The sequence below is a fragment of the Arachis hypogaea genome, chromosome 18, assembly GCF_003086295.3.
Source record: "Arachis hypogaea cultivar Tifrunner chromosome 18, arahy.Tifrunner.gnm2.J5K5, whole genome shotgun sequence".
NCBI classification, from domain to species: Eukaryota; Viridiplantae; Streptophyta; class Magnoliopsida; order Fabales; family Fabaceae; genus Arachis; species Arachis hypogaea.
Window position 1 is genome coordinate 22,843,586 of NC_092053.1, and position 11,637 is coordinate 22,855,222.

The window sequence follows — 11,637 nt, forward strand, 5'->3', positions numbered from 1 at the left end:
CCAACGTTCTAGCTGGTTAAGAAGTGACGAATCCTCGAGGCCGAGCATAGCGGTATCCCGAGCTAAAGCTTCAAGTTGGCTATATTGTTAATCGGTGCATAACACTTTCAAATTTATTTGCTTTCATTTTCAGATTTTTTTTGTTATTTTAATCGATTTAAAGAATTTTTGATGCACTTTCGAAAATTGATACTCGTAAAGAAGAGTAAATTTTGCTCCCAAAATTTAGATATTAAACAATTTCGATTTACTAAAAATCGGTAAAACAATAATAAAAAATTTTAAAAAATAAATAAAATTTGTTATTTACCAATATATCTTAGTTTAAATATTTATCTTTTTCAGTTTTATTACTTATCCCGTTGTCATTGATAAAAATAGTAAAAATACACGTACCTTTTTATTATATTGGTTAATAAATAATTTATTTTATTTATTAAAAAAATCCAATATGAGTAAAAAACACTTGTGCGCTATATACGGTTGATATCAACCCTAAACTTTTTCAGCTAATCTTGTTGACTCTGGATAATAGGATGTGATGATTTGGTTGATTAACTTTATATTTTGTTAGGAGAGAAATGAAGCTTCACTTTCTTGCATATATATCCTCTATATCATGCAATTAATGCCCTAAAATTCCATGCATTGTACTTTGTAATTGCATATCACTATCATATCGGAAAGATACACTTAAACAGAACAAAAGGGGTGACTGGTGAGTCATCAAAACTAGAGCTTAAGAAAGGCAATCAGAGTTGTATTAACCCCTTTCTTTTGCTTAACCTTATACAGAATTAATGAGAGAAAAATCTATGTTGCTTTCACTAATTGGACTTTTTTTTAATGACAATTTGTTTGTAAATGTAGATCACTTGCCAATTCTTAGGAAGAGGACAAGAGTGCGTTTAACAGCACACAAAGCAATCACCGCCATAAGTTAATCTCATCACTAGCATAATGTAAGTATTAATTAAAGGAAGTGAGGGCAATAATGTCATTTTATTGTTTATTCAAAACCCTCCTTTTTCTTTTTGTTCAACTTTCTCATATAATCTATGTAGCATGATCAAGGTCTATTAGTAGGTCTTCAAATATAGAAAAAGTATATGAAACCGAGAGATTACCAACCAAAAACTAAACAAAATCACATTAATTTATATTAATAATTAATTTTAAATTTATGAATTCAAAATTTAAAAAAATTAAAATTAATTAAGTAAACCTAATTAAAACTTATAAAAGCCTTCCTCTTCTCTCTCACATTAACCTACCCACCTCCAACAATCACACACAGACCTCTTTCTCTCACCAATGTTGCTGGGAGCGCCGGCGACTTCTATACTCTCCGGGACGCCCTCAACCGCGGCGTCACTCGCAAGAACGCGTTCGAAGCAGTTGAAAGCTCCATGAAAGAAAGCTAGCTGTTGGGGCAGTGAGGATAAGGACTGGATTTGCCTAACACTCCTCTCATGATTGATTATTTGTTGCTGACATATCTTATTTTCTTGAATCCACAGGCTCTTGAGGGTTATGGTGCGGTCTATGAGCCAAATTATCGGTGAGTGCAACTGCTTGTTGCTTATCATCACTACAGTAATATAAAATCTTGGACAAATTTGTATATGTAATGTATATTATTTTATACTTTATAGATAGAAATGCTTCATTATGGTATAATATGGGACATGATTGTCTCAAGATCTTCTGTTGATCATGAGCCGTATAATCAGATTGATGCCTACAGGGAAGCCGATATCGACACGTTCCCAGAATATGATAAGTTTCGAGATGGTTATGGCAGCATTGAAAACTATGGTGATCGAGGATATGATAGACCTGCCAGGTTTGGAGGACATGACCGTGATGATTATGCATATGATGACTATGGCTACAAGCCCCGTGCTTCTCATCATCGTAGGGAGGATAGCCATGAGAGGGATTATAAAAAAAAATATTCGTTTAATTTAAAAAAAAAACATCCTAATACTTAACAAAAGAAACATCTAATTATATTTTAACAAAAATAATTAAATATCTATAAAATTTAAAAAAATATGAAATTCTTAAAGAAATAAAGACATTCACATTTGTAATACAAAAAAATTCGAAAAATATATAAAAGAACATCCATTTAGTATGAAAAAGAAACATTTTGATACTTAGTAGAAGAAACATCCATATATATTAATTCGTACAGATTTTGAATCCACCCAAAGATATTTGGCTGATTTTTTACTAATACCCTTTTGATTCACTAACATTGCTCTTTTGGAAATATGATTGAAAAGTTTTAAGGTGTTTCATTTACTTTATTAAAACTTTAATGTTCCATGTACGATTAAGTTGCACGTTGATTTTTTTTGTCTTGTAACTATTTATAAAAAGACGAAAATAACCCTTCAATCATAAAGTAAAAAGATAAAAAGATAACATAAGTAGCTTGAACCTTAAAGAAACTTGCACTGCTGCACATGAAAGCCATGTGCAAAAATTTTATTTCTTTATTTATTATGAGTTATATTGTTTGTGAAATCTCATTGAAAAAAAAAAGAATTTTGTTTACAAAATGCTTAAAAATAAAATTACTTGCAGTAGTTTGAGCTAAACGTATAAAAATTCACCAATAACAAATTTATTAAATAATTATGTATCTATTTTATATATTATTTTTTAATTTGAGAAGTTATGATATTTGTAAATTATTAACATTATGTTGCTACAATTTATAAAGACTTAAATTTAATATTTGTAAATATAATAACATTATGTTGCTACAATTTACTTTTTCATTGTTCAAATAAAATTATTCAATTTGAGTAATTTATTTTTTATTTTTAAAGGTATAAATTATAATTATTAATTATGATAAATGATATGCCTAGTAAAGAAAATAATTAAAATTTATTTTACTTCTATTTTTTTCTAAATCAAAGTATTATTGGTTTTTAGAAAAATCAAATAATTTTTTTAGTACAAATTTTTCTTTTAAATGTATAAATATGTTTAAAATTTAATAAAAATACTTTATTATTTTAAAAAGTATTTTTTTACAAAAAATTCTAATCCAAATAAAATATTTTTTAAGTAATGCTACACATCCAAGTTTTTCATGAACCAAGTCTAACCAAGTTAAACAATAAAATTTGAAATAATACTAGCTATAACTGATATTTGTTATGTTAGACTAATTTGGTTATACTTAGTTAACAAAAATACTTAGATGTATAGCATTATTTTATTTTTTTTCTTTAGGTTATTCAATATATTTAATATTAATATTATTTCTCTTTAATAAGTATAGATGAACTAAAAAGACAATCATATTTGCCTGACATATAATGACTTCTTTTGTAAGACCCGGTTAATTAACGGCTAATTAACCCATATATGAGAATTTATTCTAGAAAGCCAAAAATGATATTTTTATGGCTTAATATGATAGAGGAAATTGAGACGAGAATTTCGGTACCAATTTTATAGAATTCGGACCAAGATTGGACCGAACGGGCCAAACCGGTCCAACCGGACCCAAAGTGGGCCCTTGGCCCAACATAACTAAACCAAAACCCTAGTTTTCAGCACTCTCTCTCTCCTCACACAACACCAAACACGCTGAAAAAGAGAGGAAATGGGGGAAGAACACTCTCTCAAACCTCTATCTCTCACTTGATCTTCAAACCACCATAACTTTTGATCTAGAGCTCCGATTGCCGCTCCGTTTGCGGCCACGCGTTCACCGCGGAGAGCTCTACAAAACCCATACAACTAATCTTGAGGTAAGCCACGTGTTTCTGTTCGAAATTCCAGCCCTTATTTTCGAGTTTCATGGGTAAAATGTTGAGATTTTGGGTTCTTTGATGTTATAGGACCCAACTCTCTTGAAAGAGAAGGTTAATCTTGTCTCCTTGGACCTCGGGTGTGGTAAGATTCTCAACCCTAGTGTGATTTTGTTGTTCTATGATGTTTGGGTTTTGAGATGTTGTGTATGAGTATGATGGTTGTGGCTTAGGTTGTGTATGTGTGGGTATTGGAGCTTGATTGGTGACTTTGAAAAGCTTGAAAAGGGTTTGGTGGTGAAAAATCTGTTCTTGGAGGTGTTGAGGCCTTGAGAGCTTGTGGATAAGTGGTTTGGAAGTGCTCCGGGGGAGCTTGGGAAAATCGGCTAAGGTATGGTTTCGGTTTCCCGTATCTAATATGTAATGTGGTAGGAAATACTTAGGCTAGAGGCCCTAAGATAGGCATTGAATTGTTGATGTTGTTGAATGATTGAGATATATGATGTGGTCATATATGTGATGATGATTATTAATGCCTTAGTGGTATGATGTATGAGAAATATGCATGTTGTGATATATATACTTGATGACTGGTTATGGTTGAATTGTGGGTTGAACCATGTTGATGGTGAGTATGATGTTGATTGTGTACAATAATAATTTATTGGAATTAGTGTTGTTGAGAATCGGCATGAGGAATAGTATATGATATGTCAATGTGTTTGAGTTTGAGCCACTTGGGTGAAGTGGGGTAAAATGATGAGATAGTGATTTTGGTAATTTGTGGTAATGTGTCAATGTGTGAGTTGAGGAGGCTTGATGTTGAATTTGATATATTTTGATTGATTTCAAAGAAACGGGATGAACTTGGCATGTTTTGATTGGTTTTGAAAAGAGTTGGAAATGGCTTGTTTTGAAATTGGCACTTTGTGGTTTTGTATGAAAATATGGTTTTTGGGCACACTTTGGCGGGACATAACTTGGACTACGGATCTCCGTTTTGTACCAAATCTGTTTAGAAATGAAATTGGATCCGGGATGTCCATGCCGTTCAAAGAACGGGTGAAAGACGATTTAAAATGAGGAAGTTATGTCCGTTGGAAGATTGGGGTTTAAATCTGTGAATTCTGCAGCTTTTAACTTAGAAAATTTTTAGCAGAATGACCCCTTGCGCGTGGGCGTACCTGGCGCGTACGTGCCGATCTTCCAGAAAGCGCCATCCACGCGTGCGCGTGATGTGCGCGGGCGCGCCGATTGTGCTGCACCCAATGCCCAGCCATTTTCCAGAGAGTTATGCCAGAACTGTGCCAGTGTTGTGCCTGGGGCACGAGAACACCCGCGCGTACGCGTGGTTGGCGCGTGCGCGTCGATTGGCAAATCTTTAATCCACGCGTTAGCGTGCATGACGCTTGCGCGTCGATGAGTTTTTGAGGCCATCCACGCGTGCGCGTGGAGTGCGCGTACGCGTATCCCTGTTTTCATCCCAAAGTTGATTTTTGAGTTTTAAAAGCCAAATCTCATACTTCTAAGCCTCCGATCTCACCATTTATGTCTTAAATCATTATGACATGCCTAGCTATTAAAAAGGGGCTAGTGAATGAGGTAACTTGCGAGTGAAGCAAGGGAAAAATGAATGATCAATGAGGATCAAGATGATTATGTGAGATGCGGAGGATGGTGGTGGAAGTGCTTGTTAAGCCATGGGCCGAAAGGCTGTAATTGCTAATGAAACGGCTGGTTATGGATTTAACCATGAGCCGGAAAGGCTGTGTATAATATGAATATTGGCTGGTTCTGGACTGAACCGTGAGCCGGATGGCTGATATGGATGTTGATCCATGGATGAGAATTTATGCATGCTTATGCTGAATTATTGATAATTGAGATTTGCACTTCCACTATCAGAGGCACGAGATCCCTGGGAGGAAGCAGTGGCTAGCCACCACGTGCTCCAGGTGGAGGCTCGAGACTCTGTTGACCCTATGTCGTAAGTGTGGCCGGGCACTGTGAAAGACCCGGATGAGCTCGCCCCCGAAATATTCACCAGTGAGGGTGATGGATATGGATCATGTTTATGATCAAGTTTATAACGAGTATAACTCGAGTTGGGGATGCGCGACAGAGGGACAGTCCAATGGTTAGCTACCAGGACTTGTCGGGTTGGCTCTATAACCGACAGATGATATCATCAGCCACTAGGGACAGGCATTCATCATATGCATACTATGTGAATTGTTTGAGATTGCCTATTTGACTGCATATTACTTGCTAATTGTCTAAATGTCTTAACTGCTCCTATTTGTATATTCTTTGTCTGATATAATTGTGTTTGCTATTATATACTCCTGCTGGTGGTTGGGAGGTTTGAAGGAATTGGAAAGGGAAGTATTAGTTAGACTGAAGAATCTTTAGTCAGATACCCTTATATGGTTTAGCTTGTTTATAAGCTTTGATATTATCTGGAGGAAGTTCTAGGATTGCCTTTGGCTTTCCTCTATTATTATGTATTATATATGTGGAAGCTGTTACCGTGCTGGGGACCTCTGGTTCTCACCCATGCGGATTTTGTGGTTTTCAGATGCAGGACGCGAGGCTTCTCGTTGAGGCATGCTGGAGACTTCTGGATTAGCGAAGATCCTTTGTTCTTGGGACTCTGTTTTGGTTTATATATCTTGTTTAGATACTTTTATCTCCATTAAATAATACAAACTGTGATGACTCCTTCTAGAGGGGATTTTGGAGAATAGGTTGTATGTATTTGTGTCCCTTTGGGTTTCCTTTGGGGTTTCCTTATTTTATTATATGTATATATTATTATGCTCGGACCGGTTATCTTCGCAGCCGGATTTTGAGTCTTGATATTCCCGTTTTTGACACTCTTTATATATATGATCTTGCGTTAGCTTATCCTTTGCTCGTTACGTTATCGATCGGAGTGTTGCGCGTTCGAGTTACGGTTTTTGTTTACCCCTTTTTCTACAAAGGCTCCTAGTTATAATCAATTATTCATACTACTATACGTACTAAATTTTTGTTTTAGAGGTCGTAATACCTTGCCATCTCTGAATTATGACTTAAGCATAAGACTCTGTATGGTAGGGTGTTACATCTTTCTTATATAATAGTATTTAAATATAGCATAAACATATCGATTTAAAAATATTTTTATAATATATTTTTGAAATTTGTCTTTTACTATATTATTTTAAACAAGAAAAACAAAGAAAAATAGAAAAAAAAAACTGGTGATAAATATTAAATAGATTTCTATAATTAAAAATATTTTTTTATTATTTTTTTCATTCTTTTTAAATTTTTTATATCTTTGCTTTTGTTTATCTCCTTATTTATAATATATTAAAGGTGAAATTAAATATTGTTATCTTAAAAAACTAATACACAATATAAGTAAAAAATATTGCACATACATCTTAATAATAAAGTTGATATATTTTTTTCATTTAATATTTTCTTCGTCCATCTTTAATTTACTAATATTAAGATCTTTTCGTTTCGTTTACTTTTCTTAATTATCATAGGGTATGAAAAGAACCATTAATAATAATATTTATTAAAATCTAAATTAAAAGATGATTATTCTAAATAGATTCTAAAAAATCACAACAAAAAAATTTATATGTGCTCATTTATTTTTTTCATAAGAATTATCATTATTTTTTAAAATATTAAATTAAATTTTATCATAAAATAAAATAAGAGAAAAGTGCAAACAAAAGAATATTAATTTAAGACAATTATGATTTTAAAATTTTTCATCTAATCAATAATTATAAGTAGCATAAGTAATTATCCTTAACTTACAAGTGTAAGCAATTAGTTAATAAAACTTAACGAAAATAAATTTAATATTAATTTTAAATTTATTTATTAAATGGTTTCTTATATATATAAAAAATAATTTATTATGGCTTTACAAAATTTGAGAGTCTATAATTCTAGTTTTTTTTTTTAATTTGACTATAGTTTGGTTTAGTAAAGCTTTTTGAAGAAGTGTTTGTACTTTTTAAAAGCACAAAATTCTTCATTTTGTGTTTGGTAAATCAAAAAGAGTATGTGCTTATATTTGCAGTTTTTAAAAGATCGAAATAATTTCAAAAGCAACTAAAATGGAGCTTTGTGAGGTATCAGATTTCTTGAGAAGAAAAACACGAAACAGGTAAAAGAAGGAGAAGAAGGAGAAGAGAGAGTTAAAAAGTGTGTTGAGATTTTTCAGAATGATTATTAGATGATTACACTTGAAGTGATACTAAGTTTGTAATATATAAAGTGATTTTAATAGAGATTTCTGGAAGAGCTAATTGGCTCTTCTTCTAACAAACCTTGTTGATCTGCCTCTAACAAACTCTACTGATCTAGCAAGTCAGTTCTAACTAACTCCTTTTTGCTGCACGTGCTTTTGTGTGTGTGCAATTCCCTGTTATTATCAGCAGTTTTGTTACTGGGTTCTCGTCTATCGTCACAGCTAACATCAACTCTACTACTTGGATTTTCTTGCTCTCTTTCAACTCTGCTACTTGGATTCCATTACTCCCTCTTAATAAGCTTTTCAAAATTGGCTTGTATTTTTTAAAATTTAAAAGTTTAATATAACCTCATATATTAACTAATTTCCAAATTTAACGTTTAAATTTATGTCTTTTATAGTACTTTTAAATTTTAAAAGCTATTTTACCAAACGTAATTGTTGTTACTTGTGTTTATTAAAAATAATTTTTAATTTGATTTACCAAACATAAATGCTACACTTTTTAAAAAGTAGAAGTTTTATCAAGGGTTAAGTACGATTTTGGTCTCTAAGGTAGGGGCTGAAAATTTATTTCGTCCCTGACCTTTTTTTCGCTACAAAATAGTTCAAAAGGTTTAACTTAGTTTTAAATCGTCCTTCGGATTAAAATACCATTCCCCTTTCCCTTCTTCTTCAAAATCAACCCGAATTTCCTTCCCCTTTCCCTCCTTCCCCAAAATCTACCAGAAATAAAGCAGAAGCAACAGTAATAATGAAACAACAACAACAACTAGAAGCAGAAGAACAACAACAACACCAGCAGCAACAATAATAAAATCAAAAGCAAAATCAATGATATCAGAAGCATAAACAGAAGCAGAAACACAAAGAAATGCCAAATGTAATCAGAAGCAAAATCAATGTAATCAGAAACATAAACAGAAGAAAAATCGAATGACTATTTGGTGATACACGGTAGCAAGAGCAGCTCTAATGAAATGTCCAACCCATAAAATCCACTACAATGAAGAAAAGGACATATGAAATTCAGAAAGAAATGAGTGAGAAAAAAAAGCCAAAGACAAAAAAGACATACTTGATCATTCCATGCATGGTCTCTGTTGAAGATTATGGCAACACCAAGACTCCTAGCTGGGTTAATCCTAGTTCCAGTGATAGGAATGGTTGTCAAGTAGACCAAGAAGATAGCAAATCTGATTGAAAACAGCGGCGACCGGCGAGGAGCAGCAATGACCGGCGACCAAGCGAGAAGGAGAAGTAGAAACAGCGAGTAGCGAGTAGCACACGACGTCCACCCTCCCGGATCTGCTAGCGTCGACATCGAGGAGCAGCGACGACGGATTCCCTTCCCCTTTCCCACCTTCCCTTTTCCCTCTTCTTCCATTAAAAACCCACCTCTCCCAGCGTGATTAACTCTTTCCCTGTTTCCCAATCTTTAACCCGTTTTTTTTATATTTTTTTAATTAGGGGTAATTTGGTAATAAAAATTAAAATTTTAGTAAAAATGACGATTTTAAACTAAGTTAAATCTTTGGAAACATTTTATAGTGAAAAAAAGGCTGGAGAAAAAATAAATTTTTAACCCATGCCTTAGAGACCAAAATCGTACTTAACCCTTTTACCAAATTAAGCTTTCATATATCTTTCACTTAAAGATGTTAATTAAAGACTTAATATTTTATTTTTTTAATAAATATTTTTCACCAATAATGTTAACGATGCACATAATTCATTATTTATTTTTTCTATCAACCCTTATTATTTATCTATTGTTAATTTCTAAGTTATTCTTAATAAGTCCTGCTCATGAAACCATCCATACTACTATCTTATATCATAATTTAGTTAACAAAAATGATAAGATTAGTTTTTTTTCCTAAGATTTATCATTAATTAATTTATTAAAAAAGATTTTAATAAATTTATTTCTTTAATTAATGAATATTAGATAAAATTAATTTATTATGAAATTCTATTTTATCCTTAAAAATTTAGCACATTAAATTTAATACTTAAACTTTGAAATGAGTTTAGCTGATAAAATTAAAATATAAATAACATTATTTTTGTACAAATTTTTATTAATATTATTACAGTAGTGCCTACTTGAGCAATTAAATTTAGTTTATATTAATATTAAAATTATCCTATTTATTATTCTAGTCATTTAAAATATATATATTTTTAATTTATTTTACATTCAATTAATTATATTAAAAATATATTTAGTGACAATTCCAGTCAATATATCATTTTTTTCCAATAAAACAAATTAATAACACTTACCTTATCAGTAGAGTATTATTTTCTATTAAGAAAATTTTTTTTATTAAACAAATATGTAAGCTCATTTTTTATAAAAGAATAGAAATCTTACAACAAAATCATCAGTCTAACTTGCCCAATGATACAATTTTAAATATATCTACTCAAATTAGCTTGACGCTAATTTGGACAAAAAAGACATTTTCAAATCAATTAAACTGTCCAAAAAATGTAACGGTTGCATGCCTACCATATAATTTTTTTTGTGAATGTCCACAAAATTTTCTTTTCTTAAATCTAGATCATTTGTATTTTTCTATATTAAATCTGGTTGGTTACAAACAATAAAATAGTCATATTCTAAAAAGTACACTGAAATAGATAAAAAGCTTCCTATATAATTATATCTAAGAGAAATATTATAGCATCAATAAAATTATTTATTATTTTTTATTACTAATTATTCAATAATATTTAAAAATATTAACTAAAAATAATAAATTTTGCTAGTGTATAAATTTTTTCTCTATATCTAATCTGGTTTCAAATAATCTTCATGAACCTTATTCTTTTATATATAGCTAGCTAGCTTCTATAGCTACTTGCTACTGTGGCTAGTTACATTAGTTTAATTCAATTATTAAGTGATGTAATTATATGCTTCCACCAATTGTTAGTTGTTTCTCTCTCTTTCAAAAGAAATGTCCATTTGATTAGTTTAGTATATTATATAAATTATAAAAATATTATCTATACACTAAAAATCAGTTATAAAATTAATATACATTTTATATTTTAACATATATTTTATATTGGTAATTATTGATATGTAGATCTAAAAATATTTAGTAGTAGAGACAAAAATATAATAAAATTTAGGTATAGATATTTTTTTTATTTTTGTTCATATCCTAACCCAAAACATAGAGTCAATCTCAACAAGAACAAAAAGGCCCACCCAAAAAAGGATGGCCTCTACCATTTACCCAACCTCTTTAAAGAGGTCGGACATGGCGACAAAAACCAGCGTTACTAACCAACTTGGGTTGGTCGAGTGGTCAGCTCACTCATCCGCTTAAGCAAGTGTCGAGGTTTCGAATCCCGCATTGTGCATGCAACAACCTATTGGCCAGCGGTAGACCCTTAAATGAAGCTCAGATCCGCGACGGATTAGTCCTTGACCTGTCGGGTTTGGGGGATACCATGGGCAACAACAAAAAAAAAACCGCGTTACTTATCCAAATACGTAACTGTCTCCCCAAATCTCTCCTACTATCTCTATCTCTCCTGAAAGATAGATCCCAACAAACTCCTAAAGATAAAAGA

General features: G+C 31.7%; 1 long non-coding RNA gene across 1 annotated transcript; it reads left to right on the forward strand.

Annotated features, from left to right (window-relative positions):
- Nucleotides 1-3,598: 3,598 nt before the first annotated feature.
- LOC140181532 (uncharacterized) lies at nt 3,599-4,148 on the forward strand. Its single transcript, XR_011876247.1, has 3 exons — nt 3,599-3,779; nt 3,870-3,924; nt 4,013-4,148. It is a non-coding gene; the product is annotated as an uncharacterized lncRNA (long non-coding RNA).
- Nucleotides 4,149-11,637: the final 7,489 nt, after the last annotated feature.